This window comes from Lagopus muta, chromosome 6 (genome assembly GCF_023343835.1).
Source record: "Lagopus muta isolate bLagMut1 chromosome 6, bLagMut1 primary, whole genome shotgun sequence".
Taxonomy (NCBI): Eukaryota; Metazoa; Chordata; class Aves; order Galliformes; family Phasianidae; genus Lagopus; species Lagopus muta.
The window spans coordinates 20,579,856-20,597,024 of NC_064438.1; the positions used below are offsets into that span (position 1 = coordinate 20,579,856).

Sequence of the window (17,169 nt, forward strand, 5' to 3'; positions counted from 1 at the left end):
AAGCAATAAGCAGTATGGATCGATAAGCATAGAGACATTTCATTCCCTTGAGGAACAACAAACTTACAGTGGAACATGCAGACAGATTTCCAGAGTCCTTGTTTTCCAGGCCTGAGGCGTTAACTTGATTTCCTCCTCAACCTCAAAATCACTCAGTCATTCCTGATTGAGAGGTGGTGCTAGATTCTGAGTCACAGCCAGCCTTCCTGAGCAGGCATAGACAGTGCAGAGACCATTTGAAAGTGATGAGTCTGGACATGGCAGTACAGTAGACTCATCTTCTTCCTGACACTGTGAATCAACTTTACCTTTGGTACTTACTGACAGATTTTTCCCAAGCAAGATATTTCTCCAGCTCTGCAAAGCCATTTAATGAGTGTTGAAAGAATAATAGAAATAATTGTAATGTATACTGCTCCAAAACTGGCAGATGAAACACCTACGAGCCTTGTAATCCCATATTTTTTCCAGAAAATAAAAACATATATAAGAGCTTGAAGGCTGTTCACTTGTGCACAGCTATCATCTTCCTTTTAGCATAATAATGGTTGTGTATTCCTATAATTAAAGATAATTACAGACCATAAAATTTGCACAACAATTAACCAAAAACAAGATGAAGCTCTGTGTTGCCAAGACAAAGACATCCACTGAAGATTATATTCCTCAAACAAATTTATTTCTTTCCAATTTTTCCTCCATTTTAATATTGTTGCTTTCTTCATTACAGTACTCCTATAACTCCAAAGAAGTAAAAATCCACGATTTTGAAATAGGCATGTTAACTCTCATCCATTGTTTTATCCCTAATAGTAAAGGGATATTAGAATATTTTACAATGGCAGTCTAAACAATGAAGCACATTTCTCCCTAATTCCAAGTGTTAGTGTTTGATTTGTGTCCTAGAATTATAAGTGCTATAATCCCTATAGATCTGCTCTCAACTAATGCAATTGCAGATACTCTGATTATTCTATTTATATATTTTAATCCCTTTCTGAATACCTGTCTTCCATAATTTCTTGTAATTATACAGATTACTCAGGTTAGCTATGCACAAAATATAACAGTATTTTTCTCTTACTGCTATTTTCTGCATTCAATTTAACATTTATTACTAACACTGTACATTTACTTCTTTTGATTCATTAGCTTTTGGAGAGAGATATTTCAGATATCTTTGGGGAAGAAAATAGACATTGTAACAAGGCTTTCCATATAATGAAATGGACGCTTCCCTACTGGCTTACTATTTAACAAGTAAGAACTCCACAGAAATGACATAAAATATAATTTACACTTGCAATGAGATAAAACACGTAATTTAAGGGATGAAAAGAAATGCAAGGGAGAAGTTTTAGAAAGCAACAGATGATGTAAGCACACAAATTATATTGCTACTCTAATTTCTGCGTAAATTGTGAATGAAATGCAATGAAATTTACAATCCTTTTTAATTTTTTTAAGGTCATAGATTTCATAAACTTGAATTGAAAGATAAAAATTAAATGTTACAAAAAGTGGTTCAGCTACCTCACCTTCCATTTGTACTGTGGATACATGGAGATGATGTTTGTTTTTGGCAGGAAGAACTAGGAATTTCTAATTTTCTCAAGAGCTGTTTGGCCTGAATTCAGTAAATATTTCTGGATGCATTATCATCATAGAGCTGCTTTATTTATATTTTAGTTTCCAGCCTTTTGTGAAGAATGCCTCTGAATATTGCTTCATTTGAAAAACTGCAAAATGTCTGATTTTCGACGAACAGGGAGCAAGGGAAGTACACATTAAGTTGTGATTGTTTATTTATTTATTTTTGTGAATGTTTGTAAAACAACACTCAGCAGTTCCTATTTTGCACTCATACTACTTGTGGGTTTCTATTTATGTATGTTTGGCTCATTGCATTACATTTCCATTCAATTAATAAAAACATTCTGGTTTCAGTTCAAGAATTATTCATTAAGATCTTATGATTATTTTGTTGCAACAGAATTGTTTCTCATCCATTTCTAACTTTTGTAATGATATTTATTTGAAGGGGTCAGAAATACCACTGAAACAAATTAACAAGCAGCATTTGCAAGGATTAATTTTTGGTGCTACTTTGCATGCTGCAAAGCAAACAAATAAGTAAAATAAATTGGATTAAGTTATTCCACAAGAAATATTTTGAATAACTTTTTCACTTTGTTCTGCTGAAGAAAGAAAGAGAAGATACTAAGCTTCTGCTGAAATGGAAAAAGTATGTCATTTTCCTGCTTTTTCAAGATGAAGGATGGTAAGGGTCATTCATTTCACACTGTCATCTCTTGAAACTCTCAAAAATAAAAACAAATGCAGCTGCATTCCAAGAAGCATAAGCGGTCATCCAAGAAACTGACAGTCTCTTTGGGGAATGAAAAATGATTGTCAGCATGAGAGACAGTGGGTGAAGAGAGAAATCCCTTGCTGTTCTTAGTTTGCTTGTCATTATTTACTTCTAAGGTCTGACTAGTGTGGGGAGATGTCAAGGGAGCAGCTGTCAGGGTGAAGACATTAGGACTGGGACAACAATGCTAAATTTCTATTAAAATGATGATTGATCACAACTAGGACCACGCAATCAGAAAATTTAAAATGTAGTCAGTGCAAAAAGGAAGCAGTCGTTCTCAGAATTAAAGTCTTAGCGTGAGGTATAAACAAACTACCTAATTTTGGTTAGAATGAAGTTTCACTGGAAAATGACTATTTGTGAAATCTCAGCTATCTCTGAAGAAATCACATTTCTAAGAAATTTAGAGGAGACAGAGCAGAGAGAAAAAGAATTTGTTGAAATGTAAATATCAAGTCTTTGCACTTTGCTACAATTCTTCATTTTGAAGTATCTAATAAATAATCTGTAATTTTTATTTTAATAATCTTCATTTTTGAAGTTGAATGAAGTGAGGGATGATGAGGGCAACACAGACCAGTCAATAATGAAATCCATTACTGAGCTGAGAATACATCATGCTATTTTAATTTACACTCTTAGAGTGAACTAAGCTTTTATTTCAGGAATTATGCCTAAACTGATCAGTCAGTGATGTCTCCGTAGTGAGGGTAGTGAGACACTGTAACAGGTTGCCCAGTGAGGTTGTGGATGCCCCCTCCATGTAGTCATTCAAGGCCAGGCTAGATGGGATCCAACCTAAATCATTCTATGAATCCTTGATAAAATGAAAATAACTTCATATCTGTCAATAACTTATAGCCTTACAGAAAAAGTTAACTTAGATTTAAAACACAAACAGAACAAACAGCAATTAGAAAAACAAACAAAAAACAAAACAAAACCAAATTAAAAAATATATATATTTGCTTATTTGCTCCTATGTGTTATTACCAACTACTGGTACTTTAATCACTAATCACTATTACTTCATTTACTCTTCTGTAGAAAGAAATATACTTCCCTTTTTCTATTTCTTGTCTCAAAATGTTTTATGCCTACTGCATTGCCAGAATGTCAGGCAACTTCTCACTTTTAAAATTCTTGCTATGGTGTAGCTTTGTTTATACAATGCAAAGTTTGTTGTATATATTCAAAGATAACAGGCTGCATATTAAGATAATTTATTTACAAATTGCTTTTACATGTAGCAAGCATCGTTTGCTATTGCCAGAACCGTTCTGAGCTTTCAAGATTACATTGCAACAACCCTGTAACCACCTTTTTTAGTTTGTTTCCTCCAGACATTAAGTCTGAAAGCCCAAACAGAGATGTTGCACTGCTATTCTGAATATTCAACAAACATCCCTTAACTACAAAAATATGCAGCCTGTGAAACACAATCCATTCTCTTCTGTCTAACAGAAAGGAACAGATATAAATGCTGAACAGTTTATCCTATTAATGGTAAAACAACATTAGCTCTACTTATCTCTTGGCAAAGGTTCTTGGAAGTGTTTTAAAGGATTTTGGTTGTTGTTGTTTGGTTGGTTGGTTGTTTTTTTCTTTTCTTTTCTTTTTTTTTTTTTTTTTTTGTTGTTGGTTGGCTGTCTTATTTTAAAACTGATCTGAAATAGAATAACTTTTGCTCACAAGAATTAAACAAGGAAAGAAGTATTTAATGTTCAGCCAGTGTAAGCCTGAGCATGACATAAACAACTACCAGTGACTTTAAACCATTTTCTAAATTCTCTATCAGATTAAGATTGGTAACCTAATGAATGTAAGAATGCATAAAATCAGAGAAATGCTTCAGGATAAATGTAATAAAAAGTCCCGCATAAACAAATGATCTAAGAAAATTCAGTTGAATCTCTCCAGGGTTTGCAATTGATTAGAGAATGTCCAGAACGTTAGTCTGCTTTTGTTGATGCTGTACTTTGCAATTTGGGTTTCTCCTGGACGTAAAATCAGCATCATTTATTGAAATATTTGTCTCACAAAAATGGTTGCTATAATTTGCTCAGAAACTTCAGTGCAGAAGAAAACTCCTCAGGAGAGATAAATTGAGTTCTACAGTTTCTCCCAACATAAGAAGACAAGCTTAGTATCTCTCCAGTGACAAGTTGGGCTCCTGTTCCATTTCCTCTGTCTAAGAAACAAAACATTTTTCCAAAAGGAGGTATATGAAGCCCAGCTTACTGGGAAAGAACTGCACGCTCTTCCTTCATTTTACTCTAGAAAAAAACATCTATTCGTGTGTTTAGTAAAAATTACACAACCAATTAAGAATATACATTTCTTCCTATACTGATTTAAAGAAAATACTTAGGGCTGTTTAAACAGCTACACTACCAGAAGAAGTGATGACACTGATGGGATGGCATTCTCTGCATAGAGGCAGAGGTTCCAATACGCAGTCACTTCTGGCCTTAAACCAGCATGTGTCTGTATAACAGAATGGCTTCCTTGAGCAGATCAAATTACATTTAACCTCAACAAATGGCACATCAGGGATATATATCTTTCTCTTGAACATGTGTTCAAAAAGAATGTGTGAATTTGTTTCTTTTTTCTTTGTTTCTTAGGTTTTTTTCTTTTTTCTTTTTCTTTTTTATAATTATTATGTACAAAGTAAATATCTCCTGTGCTTTGGCAATCATAGGCGTGTGAATGAATGCACAGAACCAAAGAGCAAGACAAATCTTTTACCATCAATTTGGTAAGAAGCAAAAGTCTTCTTCGTTTGGATAATGTCAAGTAAACTGATAGTGATTTGTAAGAAAAAAATATCTGTTAAGTATTATGCAAATCAAGAATGTAGATAAAATGTTAATAAAGTTAAGGACAAGTTATTCATTCTGTAAATCTTAAACATTTTTTCAGGAATGTGTTTTTCTTAATGAGGGGAAAATATCACACTTCTAATCATCAAATACTCTGTTCAAAGAGAGCAAAGGATAACAAGACCTTTCAAGAAGTGAAATTGTAACAAATATCATGAATGAGGTGTAATGGAGCTGAATATAAATAGCTTTATTTCAGGCTATGTTGTGTAATACAACGCCATCAGCAGTATATCAAAGAGAACTTTATTTTTCTGAGTGCTAAACCACCACATAATTTCACTGGATGGACTTTTTCAGTTCATTTTATGTTCATGAGCAAAATGTACATGGCAAAAAGAGAGACTTCAGCATTTTGTTGGCCATTCAGATATGTTTATAAAAATGAAACAATAGGAAGAAAGTCATGCTGAGAATATCATGAAAGAATTTCTGTGAAATGAAAGAATGAAGAGAAATTGAGTCAGTAGGTACCAAACCTAATTTGCATTGTTCCTTGATGTGCTTTGGGCCTACCAAAGATAAAAACAACTGGAAAATAAAAGGAATAATAGAAGGATTAGAAAAACATCATTCTAGCTTAAATGAGATGAGTGTTTCTATATCTGTTCTCTCTTTTTTGCTGCTGATTCACAACATGCATTGATGAATAACAAGTAAACATTTGCTCTGTCCTGGCAGAAAGGGCATAGATAATGCAGGAAGTCAGAGCTTGCTGCTCATATTTCTGATCTCTTTTTGCCTTCTGTGGCAAATGATTCTGTGGAATTTTGAAAGTAAATCCAAAGGACACAATATAGTTAATGGAAAATGAGCAGTGTTTTTCTTTGACATTTTCTATTAAGGGAATGTCAATTAAGTTGTATTTACCATTTTCATATCACTATTTTTACCAATCCTTTTTACTAGGATATTGTCATTAGAAGACATTTACTGTAACTGGAGCATGAAACACGGGCATTTATCCAAGCTAACGGTTAGTGACAGAAATAGAGAAAGAGCTCATACCCTAAACTGAGTATTTTCTACTGGAGATACAGAGATTGTTTCAAATCCAGTCTTCTGATTAGTGACAGCTTTTTTCTGCTATGACTCTGAAATAGGACATTTTCTGTAGGAGGAATGAAAAGATCCTCAAAAAGAATTTTTCAACCCCCACTTTTCTGGGGTTTGCTGAAATGTTTTACCAAACTAATCCTCCCCAGATTCCTAGAAACGTGGCAATTTTCTTAAACACTTCAAGATCTTGAATGCATCTGAATGTGAGAAAAAAACAAGAGAAGTGTGTAAGTATGTTTGAATAACTGTTGGTGAGGATCAAGTCTGTATTCAGATTTCTGCTTCCTACAACTCAGAATAATAACTTAATATTCCGTATTCCTAACAGTGTCATACATAATTCTGATTTTGATAGTCTCTTTTTTATTACTTTTACTTAATTCAGTTCTCATGCACAAAAGCAGGTCCCTAATGATTATTTCCTGTGATGTAAAAATGTTTTTTCTCAGTATTTGTTCACTCAAAGCTTACAAGTTAATTGAAAATGTTGCCATGAATCGGTACAGAAAGTGCTACTGAGGTACTCTAGGCTCTGACACAGAGGTTTCCAAGAACTGCATCTTTAATTCCTTGAGACTGCCTGTGGCAGTCTTTCCTTCTTTTGTTGAGGCCATTTTGATTATATTTGGAGAATGAGAGTAATCCATCATCAGGATCACAGGGTGCAATAGCAGAAATGTTGAAAGCTACACTGGTGACCTGACTCATCTCAGCCACCTTTATGGTGACAACAGCTATATTCTTCTTCAAGTAAGGTAGCACTCAGCTTATTCTTGTAACATGTCCAACCATGACTTCATTGCCACAGCATATATTTAAGTGTTTAAAACAATTTATAGCACTTATTCTGCAGTGCTACTTAACACCTGATGAAATTCTAGGCATTTCCTATTTCAATGCACATCTGTCTTTCTCCGTGTATTTTCACAACATGTTTATGGGGATATATGCAAGAAAACAAGTCCCAGAAATCTATGCTTTATTTATCAATCATCTACCTGATTCATTACCTGTTTGCGATTTACCGTGAATCTTTAACTACATCACCCAGCAATGAATGCACTTCCCTGGAGCTAATTTTAATTTTCCAAATGTAGTTTTAAGCAGATGCTAGAAGATGTATGAGATAAGAGGAAAAAGCTCTTTTCCTCTCATGCTACCCTTATTACGGTGGGAGACAATGTAAGGAAAGCACATGGCATCTTCAGATAGAAATACATACAACATGCCTAAAAAGAATGTTTTCTCATGTTACAAGACATGCTAGCTTAAAAAATTAGGAGTGAATGTTAGCATACATCTGGGTATATACCACCAATACTAAACATAAAGAGAGAAAAATGTTTCTTATTCCAAGCAGTATTCAGAGGGATACAGTAGCAAAAAATCTGATGGTTGTACTAAATGATCTGATGATTGGACTAGATGATCTTAGAGATTTTTTCCAACCTCAATGATTCTATGATTCTATGAAAATACAATTAAGCAAAGAATAGGAGTGTGTCAATCAGAAAGAGAGAAGTATTGTTAAATTAATATTTCATAACTGTGAACAGATTCAGAATTCACTTTAGTGAAGAAAAAAAGAAGCTTAATTTCATTTTAGCCAAACAGCATTATCCACGCTTGATTACTTGTTCCTTACATTTTAAGTATTTACATTTACTGAACTGATGGTTATCTAACAATACTGACAATGAATACTAGAATTGAAGGGATATATTTTCCCTATGCAATCTATATTTAGATTATAGAGAGAGCTATGGCTAATCATCCAAATCAACATCACATCTTTGAGGGAAGCAGATTTGCTATAAAAATAATTGTGCTCAATACATGGCAAACTACAGTATTGTATGAAGCTTGTATGTTTTTCAGAAAGTTTATGAGAAAAAGATTTGGAATAGCTACTTAGGTCACAACAAATGCAGAAATTAGGCTGGAAATCATTCTGAAGCATAATGCTTATTTTTAGAAAAGAAAACTGTGGCTGAAACTCCTGGTATCTATTTCTCACAACACAAATAAACTTTGAGATACTACCTCTGCACCTCAGCTTGAACCATATATGAGTCCCTCTATATGTATTTATTTGAACGAAGCAGTTTGGAATATTTACCAAGCAGCAGAATTGTGGCAGACTGCAGCTTCAGCAAAAACGGGTACCATCAGGATACCAACAAAATAACAATGGTAGCAGTAGCAAAGCAATCAGACAACAGCTGTTTGTATATCAGCACCTTAAAACCATGGAATTTCAAACAACACTTGCTGGTACTGGTGAAAAGTGCAACACATCTTTGTTGTATGGCATTCAAGTACTATACTATTATAATATGCTGTCACAATTTTCCTCCCAAACGAGATCACTTTTATCAATTACGCCTCATCTTGACACATTCTTCCTTTCCTAAAAAGCTGCAATCCCTCAGGGTAGAACCCCATGCCCAGTTGCATGGAAAGGTGCCACTGCCTATGTGGGGCTGAGCCACAGTTGCAGCCCTGTGCCTCCAGCCAAGCCACAGCCAGAGCTAGTTGATCATGTGCTTTCAGTTTTCTTTCCCGAGAGGTTAAACAATTTGTGTATATATCTATATATATATATATATATCAATGCTTTAAGGATATTATGAAAAATCTTGGCATTTGCCAGCATTTAATGTATAACTGCAGACATTTTAGCTAATTGATCAATATAAATCATCCTGCATCCACCAGAAACATTGTAAATTTACAACTGGTGATGCACAGGATATGCTCTTAGTTTTGCTTCAAAGTGACCTTCAAACTGGTGACAAAACATACTTCATAGTAACTACACTGTCAGACATCCGCAGTCTGAAAACTGAGAGCATACAAATGAGCCTATAGACCTTTTAGTTTGTGAATGGTTTTATTTAGTATATGATAGATGATATATATAAAACACAGTGTACTGCAAGGTTGCTGAGAATAGAAGCATTTAAGGAGTTTACATAATTTTTAATTAATAGCATTAAAATTACTACAAGCATTACAATTATTGTAATTTAAACACATAAATGAATATTGTTGCATCTACAACTGTGTTTAGTATGTATGTAAGATTACAATAAATCAAACTGAATGTAGTCTTGATGTAATTTAATCAAATACTGGTTTTAAATATCATGCTGCTCTGGGTATGTATAAGATGTTTAGATATTTATTAATATTAGCTATATGCTGTTTGGAACAATATGAGTGCTTGAAATGTGTCAAATAGTTTTCTTACAAACCAAGCTCATCAATAAGACACAAGACACATTCAGGTAATTGATCATTTTACAAGTATGGATCATTTTTTTGATGTTGTGTTTTTTTTTTTTTTTGTTTGTTTGTTTGTTTTTAATTGATATTACTGTTTTTATATTGTTTTGCCAAGAAACTACAAGTTTACCACTAATTTAAACATAATTTTTCCATTATCTAAATGCCTTTTCCTTATCCATACAACCAGATTGGATCACAGTACAAGAGCACTGGAGTTGTGCTGCCATTACTTTTGCCACATCAAGTTGAAAAGAATCCACTTTCAATGGTGGATGGAGAAGAATGACATGAAAAATTTGTAAATTCCCTCAAGAGACTGCTCAAAATGTATTTTTATATGACCTGCATAAAGCCTTGAGAAAACAAATGCATTATGTTTCTACAAGAATACCAGTAGAATACCTCCAAAAGCTCAACCATTATCACTGACAACTACATGCTGTCAGACCAGAACTTATTTAGAAACTTCAAGTACGAGAGTAAGTGAGATAAGAAGCAAAGCAACCAAAAGATCTTTAGTGTCATGCATCAAGAAAAATTTTGAAAAAGAAACAGAAAAAATTGATTAAAACAACCCAAAGATGATGTCACACTGCATTATGGGTGCTGCTCTGGGTGACAGAGTACAAGACTGACAAAATACAAGACCGATAAGACTAGTTCCATGTTCCAAGACTAGTTTGGGATAATTAGAAGTGTAACATGCATGAAATAATTACCATGCCACAGTAAAACACCATGGTATTGGTTTTTTCACAGTCTACACTTTGAAATACAACAGATAAGTTTCTTAATATATTCATTAACGAACTGAACACAAGATGCCATAATAAATTATAGTGCAGGCAAAAACTCTAAATTTGTTATTGGATTAATTGGTATAAGTCTGTCAGCATAATGTGCTTTTCAAAAAAGGATTACACTTATTTTTATTTATTTTTATTTAACTTTTAAATACCTAAATCACCTTTTACAGAAATTAGCTCCTGTCTTCTCATACCAAAGGATCCTACATAGTTAGACGGCCACAGACATCTAAATTAATTAAGGTGAAACTAAACTAAATGGCTTAGAAAGTATTAGTCCCAATTACTCTATTATATCATAATAATTACCCATAATGTCAGCAAGGATCTAACTGGTAAGCCCTCAAGCAGTGAATTTAGGAAAGGGAGAAGGTCACATCTCAGTTATTTGGAGTTGTCTACATAAATTGCATGCTCCTTTAGCAAGTCCTAACCAAACTCAAATGAAAACTACTGTCATGACTGGGAAAGAAAGTGAAGTTGTTCATTTAGCACACTCCTTGGGCCAATTTGATGTTTTGTTCAAAGAAAAAGAAATTAAACATGTTATGCAACAGTACAATTGTGGAAAGCAGCATTTTTTTTTAATCTTTGCATGAATTTAACATTATGTTTGAAGACACAAAATATGTGAACAAGCCTTCTTTAGAAAAAACATCAGGGCCAGTGGGCAGTAAAGACCTTACAGCACCTGCCACAGCCACCTCTGCTGAAGAGTCCAAGAAGGAGTACTGTTGCAGCACTGTGAGACAAAATCAAATCACAACAGCGCCAACCAGGCAGAAAGCTTCTTTAGGCAATTTCCTTAAGGAATACTATTGAAAAAAATTGCAACTCCTTTTGAAAAATGAATGGTTTTTTTTTTCTCAAATATTCCATAGATAACTTCATCACATAGATTATTGCAATCTGTATAATCTTTGTGAACAAAAATTACTACCTGGATTACTTCAAATGAGGAAAAAAACCATGGAGGCCTCTTTTCAATCTCATAATTTTCTTTCACATTTTTATGAGCTTCTTGGAATCCACTGATAGCAACAGACTTGGAGAGTTTTCTATGGCTATTTTAATTCCAGTGAATGTTTAGTGGTTGTACATTATGTTACTGAATTGATTTGAATTTAGAATTATATAGATAAAGTTGATAAGAGCATTAATCAAAGCAGGCTACACAGAACCTGTAGATAGTATCGAAATTGAGAATAAAAAAATCAAGAATAACACAAAGAAAATGAAATAAAGAAGACATTTATTGAACATAAGGTGACTTAATGGTTTGTGATAGGGATGGAATGTATGTAACCAAATAATGACGCAAGTTCATGCTAATAATTTTTGATCACTGCATAAAAAGATCTATCAGAATCCATTCACTCTTTGTAAGGGTCTTATGAAGTCTGCATAGCCTTGTATCAATACTTTGTAGGCATGCTTCATGCTTCATCTTGTGTGTTAGATCACAAGTATGATAGGGCTATATCTAGGAGATATTAAATGTGGAGGAACCACTGACTCTTCAATCCAGCCTGTAATCTTCATTGAAACAAGAACAGTGCTGAAACTTCCAGACAGCGGAGTAATCGACCTCTGATAATAATTCAACAAAATCATCAGATTTTTATCCGATGAGAGGTGAAATTAAAATGGAATTTTTGGTTGCTAAAAATCGTCACAGCCAGACTAGAAACAGAAGAGACTAATACTACTAAATTGGCAGTAATTTCTCAACATCTACAATAAAAGTTAAGCTCTCTTGTTCTACCTATGAGCTACCAGACAGGCAAAAAAAGATACCCACAGTAGCTGACCAAAAGCCCCCAAATGTAGTAAGACCAGCGTCTATCACAAGGACTTGCAAGAAGCTTTATAGCTTCAGTTCAGCTGAGATTATATTAATACTGACCTACGTGAAAGTTTTCTCATGAAGAATGCACACAGGTGCGTACATAACAGAAAATTCTCAAGTTCAGATCATAGACGAGACTAGTGAAACACCAAAGATTTAAAATTACCTAAGACACCACCTCTTTTGCTCCAAAGGAAGACATTTACATTAGTACTTAAACCCTACCCGTTAATCAGTAGTACCCTTATATTTTTAGAATATTTTTAGGTCCTCAAAACAATGTTTTTGTTGCACAACCCACAGTTCTCTCACAAGTCAGCTTAAATAATAGCAAAATTTTCATTGACAGCAATAGGTTTGGATCAAAACCAAAAGTACAACATTGTGCACATTTACAAGTATGCACTCATACAGTAGTAGCGAAGGAACATATAATTATATCCATAAAATGTATATCTGAAATTGTGAGGATTCAAAAGCATTTTTATTTCAAATTAGCTTTTAAAGACTATGATTTGCCTAACATGTTATTAGGACCTCTTCAGATGAAAGAAGAAAAATGGATTAATAACAAAGAGCATACTGATTGAAATCTAATTTCTGTTATCACAGCTAAATGATTTTCACATGCAAGCTGAAGCTGTGTCTTTTGTGATACATGGTCCCCTAACATATTGTCACTAATTTCTGCTCTTACTAAAAGCCGTTTTTGATTGAACTGAAAATAACTGTTCCTCATGTAACTATGCAATTTAAAATGTTTTCAGTTAAGTCAATTGTCGAACAAGAAAAATAAGCACTCCTGAACAGTGTTTTCAGCTGAAGAATAGTACCCACACTCTTAAAATTAACATATACTTAAGTATTAGCACTGCTCATGACACTTTCCTGCAAAATACACTCAAAATACATTTCCTAAAACAAAATTTCTATTACATGAAATAATTCATGTGTTAGCTACCAGAATACCTTCAACAGCTGAATGCACTGAAAATCAAGCATCTGCTGCATGTGTTTAGTAATCTTGTTAGGTGCTATCATAAGGCACTTCCTTTTATGAGCAGGCCAGTAAAGACTAGAAGTAAAGATCTTCTAGAAAGCAGTGAGGAATTAAAAATATCATAAAATTATGAGGACAGTGATAGCAAGAAATGTAAATGATGGGACTTCACAGAAAAAAACCTGGAGCTTCTTGCTCAACCACAGCCAATAGCTGCATAGTAATATTAGGCCAAGTGCATTCTAACTTTTCTTTTTCCTGGAAAATCCATTTAATTTTTATTTCAAATTAATTTCTTCTATCACAAATGCCAATGAGCACACTAAGTAAAGGAACTCACCTTCACAATGAGTTGATGAGATTTATTTTCTTTCCCTAACAACGAAACATTTGATCTTAAATCATATAATTAGGACACTGAAAGTATTTATGAACAACAAAAGAAGTGTAGATGTTGGTAATGCCCTGGGAATTTAGTTCTCACCCTAGTCTAATGCTATAGGTACTTGCAAATATCATTGACAACTAAATTATTGTTATAAAATAATAATTTTGATTTTGACATTCTCAAGACCTCTAATTTTTTGATGAATTTTACATCTTCTTATTACCAGTATTACCAGAAAATATGGACTTGCTTCAGTTCTCATTCCATAGTTTCTAGATCCCGGTTTGAGACCTAAATCCCAGAGTTTTTACCATACAATACATTTGAACAGTCAGACTGAAACAATCCCTTCTCTCAATTCATAAGAAATAAACAAAACAAACAAAAAAAACCACCACCTTTTATAAAGTAATTACTCACAGTTGTTAGAAAAGAATACATAAATAAAAGCAAGCTGCCTGGCTACGTAGCAAACCTCACATTTAGGCTTCTGGAAGTCATTATGCACAACACACAAACTCAATCACCTGAAATCTCTCTACTCTTGCCAAAATTCTGAGGAAAGTTGTAGTCCAAGAATCAATGACTAAAATCCTGCTTTTGCATGACTGCATAACTATTTCAGTGACAGATCCTCATATAATCCTCATATACTGGAGAAAATAAAACCATCCTCTCAAATGTTTGTGAGCAGAGGAGATCAAAGAGGAACAAAGTTGAATCAATTAGCTTTTCAAAAGTCAAATGAGAGAAGATACAGTCATATTACTTATCTGTTACTAGGATTAAAAAAAAAAAAAAAAACAACTAAGAATCTCTTTGTTAAAATAGAATCATAATTACTAACTGAACTGAACATGAACATGTCATCAGTGGAATAGTAAATGCATTATACTTACATGTTATTCACAGCACCCAGGGGACCATCAGTCTGCTAGCTTTCCAATTCAATAAATAATGATGATTTCTTGCAAAAAAGAAATTCATTTCTGGAATGACAAGAAACACACACACAAAAATCAAGAGGTTAAATGATCTGCAGTTTTCCCAGACGTCATATGCTGTCAAGTAATATAATATGAAAACAAAATCTCAACTGGGGAATTATAAGTACATGTTACAATTTCATTTTACAAACTACATAGATCTTTATTTGTGAATGTGAACACATTATTAACATTTTATGAGAGTCAAGAACACATTTCATATACAGCTAAGAAGTTACTTGAGCTGCAGGGAGGTTGTTTTTTTTTTTATTTCTTTTGTGTTTTGTTTTGGTTTTTTTTCCTACCAAAAACAGCTCAAGCTTTTCAAGAAGCACACATTTGGTTTGAAATGAAAAGATCTTTCACAAGTACTGTAAAAGAAATGATATGCTGGCATCTTGGGTGGATTTTTTAAAGAAGTCTTACAAAAACAAAAAGTCCTTGAATATTAATAGTAAAAAGCTTTGAAAGATATCTTGTAGATGACATTTCAGAATATCTCCTGTTTTCCTTTTTCAGTATTTATTAACAAGAATAGATGAAGGAAAGAAATAGTCTGTATAATAAACTAAGAATGAAATTATTTTAGTTGTGGATTAGACTCCAAAGAAAATGAAGAATATTTATAGTAGTTATGGTACATTTATAACAATCAGTCTGTATCTACTGCTCTGACAGAAGCTTAAGTGAGCTTTATCATTTTCTCCATTAGGAAATAAGAAAAAAAATAAGAAAATAATTTTTGTCTCCTGCATTTGTAAATGCATATCCTCTTCTTAGAATAGCTAATGAGTATTCTTTCTTGCTTTCAAAAGATATCAAAAGTCAGTGCTGCAGGATGTTCCTTGCTGTCAACAGAGAATTAAAAAAATATATATTTTAAAAGAGACCATATTCCTGCAGATTCCTGAATCGTTAATGTAAACCTTGTGATGAAAAGCTTGCTTTTTTAATAACTCTCTGTGACCCCCTGTGAGCTCTTCTTCAGCCATCCGACAGAGGAGGACATTAACTGCAGAGAAAATCTGACTTAGAAATTTTAAGAATTTTAAATCTGTTGGTATGAGAGAAAATGCCAAGGCAGATCTAGAGTGAGAATGTTAGATTGTCCAGTAAGTCTGCCTCATAGCTGAAGTCTTATCAACTGAATTACAAGAAATAGAGTGATGGCATGCAGATGTTCAAGTAATGAGTGCCAGGTAGCAAGATCCAGCCCTCCAGTTTTGTCAGCTTTCGAGCAACAGTGATTTTGACGTACGCTATTTATCTAGCCATAAAGGCAGACTGGCTTTAAGTACACATGGCCAAGTTTAGCTTAGCTTACAACACTCAGCAAATCAATATAGAAATGCAATGGTATAACTTAAAGGATCAGAAACACATTAAAAGAATCTTTTTCCAATAATTTTCAGGCTTCAAGCATAAGTCAGTAATCTGGACTTTTAACAAGTCTCACCTTTCATGAATTCTGAAGTTAAGCAAATGAAAACAAGTGTCAGGAGTTTAAAAAGGTATGAAACACAGTTATCTTTTCAGGCTGGTAACAGGGTATGCACGTTATTTCTCACTAATGGTTCAGTCCTGCTAGCTACCTGGAGAACCATTTTCTCCTCTCAGAAGGTGGTAAGTGACTCTCATTTCTTAGCCAATTAAAAAAGGCTAATTTGTACTTGATTGCAATTGTGTGGTAAAGTCAAGAAATCAGACTGATGACAAAGCAGAAATTTCCACATACTTGGGAAGCATATTGTAAAGCTAACGTATTACAGTGGCATTCATTAACATAACTCCCATTTGAAAAGAAAGTTACTGAGGCTGACTGGTCTGTGTGTAAAGGAAACAGAGTGCTTGCCTAAAAGGTACAGCCTTGTTGGAATTTATATTCCATCTTAAAAAAAAAAAAAAGAAAAAAAGAAGTGACAAGTGCCTTCTCTCTGATTTTCATGTAATCACATATAATAACTTATTCTCTGGAAGTAAGTGTTAATATTGCAGATACACCTACTGTGAGAATCAAATCCCTTGAATCAAGATTCTATTCCGAATTTGGCAAAGCAAATTGCCTCTTCTTCCATTCATTATGTCTATAAAAATATGCATTCCCTTAAATGAGTTAGAATTTCTTAGCATATTAAAAAACAAAAAAAAAAAAAAAAAAGGAAAAAGAAAGAGAAGAAAGCAAAAGTAGATAGATTGATATTTAATAAGTTATAGATAGCCTGAGAAAGTTTGGGAGATTCTCATTAACCCCTTGCCTATTTGATTAGTTCAGTTGATATTTAAAACTCTTACTGTGGGTTCACAGTAAGAGAATGATATTAGAAAGCACTGTAAAATCATCTCTAAATTTCTAAACTAGAGGACTACAGTCTTTCCCTCAAAATACATCTCCAATAAAAATACAATTTCAAAAAATCATATGTATGCAGTTCACTTTTCCTGACTGCCACAGAATCAAAGATAAAAGTATTCTTGTCTAAGAATGTGGTAGTTTGATGCAGCCTCTCAGCCTTGAATGAAACTTTTATGTT

The 17,169-nt window shown here is 33.6% G+C and overlaps 1 protein-coding gene across 14 annotated transcripts in view; it reads right to left on the reverse strand.

The window, feature by feature from the left end:
• Positions 1–17,169, reverse strand: part of LRRC4C (leucine rich repeat containing 4C) — a 470,956-nt gene that overhangs the window by 248,787 nt on the left and 205,000 nt on the right. For all 14 annotated transcript variants that reach the window (XR_007377541.1, XR_007377542.1, XR_007377543.1 and 11 more), the window contains one exon: positions 14,552–14,641. The gene's annotated coding sequence lies outside the window, so the exon portion shown is untranslated. The remainder of the gene's footprint in view (positions 1–14,551; positions 14,642–17,169) is intronic.